Raw genomic sequence first — 2193 nt, forward strand, 5'->3', positions numbered from 1 at the left:
TCCCCTTCAATTCCCCAACACTGTTCCCCTCCCCCAATTCCCCAATAAAATCTTTAAAATAAAAGAGCAAAATGGACAAATTCCCTTGTTAGGGCAACGTAGCTGAAACAAAGTGGATTTTGAATTGATTTAGCAGTGGGCTCTTTTTTTCCGTCTTTTTTAGACAAAAGCGTGTTCTGGTTCTCTGCTCTCTATGGGCATATTTGATCCTTTCAGTAAATTTCAAAGTGGACACTAAGTGAGAGGTAATGTTTTTCCCATTTAATGTTTTAAAATACTGCACGATCTCCTAATTTGTTTTTAGGGGAAAATCATGGCCACACATCTTAATGATGTATCTCCACTGAATATCTAAAGCTGGAACATCTGTCATGTAGGCCAGGCCAACCTGGAGTCTAGACAGTCCCTTATGAGTAATATACTCACACTTTGAGGATTTAAAAGCATTTGGGATACAGTTCAATAATTACCCCATGGTCGGTGTCAGATGGGTACTAGTTTTATTGGGATGAGCACTTCGTAAGGTATATAAACGTCTAACCACTATGTTGTACACCTGCAACTAATACAATATTGTATGTCAACTGTAACTGAAAAATAAATTTTTAAAAAATATCCCCATGGCAATTTTAAAACTCATTTGTACCCTTCGTATCTATGTGAATACCGCTGACATTTTGAAGCATGTAAATAGCTTGTAAGACCCTTTCAAACATACCACAGTCTTGACTGATGGTCCTCACATAGGCCTAAGGGAAAGCAGCTTCTTCTCTAGACAGAGGAATTGTGATATAGTGGCTCTCCATCACACAGGAAGGGCAAGGATCTATTCCAAACATGGTGGATGATGCACTTAGCAACACATGCTCTGTCTTCCCATTTAGGGCTGCATTACAGGTTTGTGGTAGGAAAAGAGCTTGACCTTCACCATCAGCATCCTTCCTTTGACCACTGCTTGGTTGTACAGTATATTGTGATCATGATTATACTTTCAGCAGTAATGATACAAAGATAACATCTCCAAAACTTTTTGGCTTTGACACCTTAGACTGGAGATGGGGGGATGGAATCATTCTTTGAGGGTTAAAATAAATAAATAAATAACTCCTAAAACATTTCACTTCTCTAGAAGTCTCTAAATTTGGCCACTCAGTCAGTTGCACTCAGTTTCCCAGTTCTATTTGCCTATTTCTCTTCTGTGTTTTGATTCCAGGTCATTCCTTGGTTGAGCATCATTTTGTGATAGTTCTAACTTCTTACTCTGTGCATATTCTGATCTCTTTTGGTCAACACGTCCTCATACAGGCTGAGTTACCAAGGCCAAGCAGCATCACACACCTTCCCTTTCTATTTTAACTGGCTCTAACTGGGGGAGATAGAGCAGAAGGTTAATTTTCATTTCCTGTTGCTATTGCTGAATCAGCTAATTTGTCATAATTGTGTTCAGTTACACACCTTTCTGTATCCTCATCTCCTTTTTGGCTAACTTCTCCCTGAGTATGCCCATCTGAATATATTCTAGCAATTTTCTGTCTGTGTTATCTCTTCCAAACTTTTAAGTGCGAGGATCCTTCCAGGTTTCTGTCCTTTCAAGTTAGCGTATGCTATTAGACAAGGCTGGGGCTTAAGGGTTTTTATCATAAGTGCTCAGCATAATAACAGCACATTTGGGCACTCAGCAGGTTCTTCCTATGAAAAATTGAATGGGTTTACTCATTCTCCTCATGCATTTAGCTTTGAAGTGTCCCTGACAACTTTGGATGGCAAAATCTCCCCATAGCCTGCTGTGGATTTGGAGGGTTGAGGACTAAGTTTTAACATTATGATACATTACTCATATATATTAATAATTTTGAATATTCACACGGTTTCAAATGATTGCATTCACAAGTAAATTCATATATTCTCATTTATTACTTATTAGTGAATTTCCTAGATAATTGAAGCACATTTCCAACTCTCTCTTCTGTTAAAAAGCAGTATGTTCTCTCTGTCTTCTTTAATAAGCTATATTAAAAATGACATATGCTTTTTTAAAAAAGATTTTTATTGGGGAATTGGGGGAAGGGGAACAGACAAGTTGCTGTCATTTTGTTCTTCAGTCTAGTTGTGGAGGACGTTGCTTCACCGGCCCAAGCTGGCACCATCATTGCGCTCTTCCCAGGCGAGGCAGATCAGTCACCAGCTTCTGGA

Source organism: Hipposideros armiger, unplaced genomic scaffold (assembly GCF_001890085.2).
Source record: "Hipposideros armiger isolate ML-2016 unplaced genomic scaffold, ASM189008v1 scaffold_1438, whole genome shotgun sequence".
NCBI classification, from domain to species: Eukaryota; Metazoa; Chordata; class Mammalia; order Chiroptera; family Hipposideridae; genus Hipposideros; species Hipposideros armiger.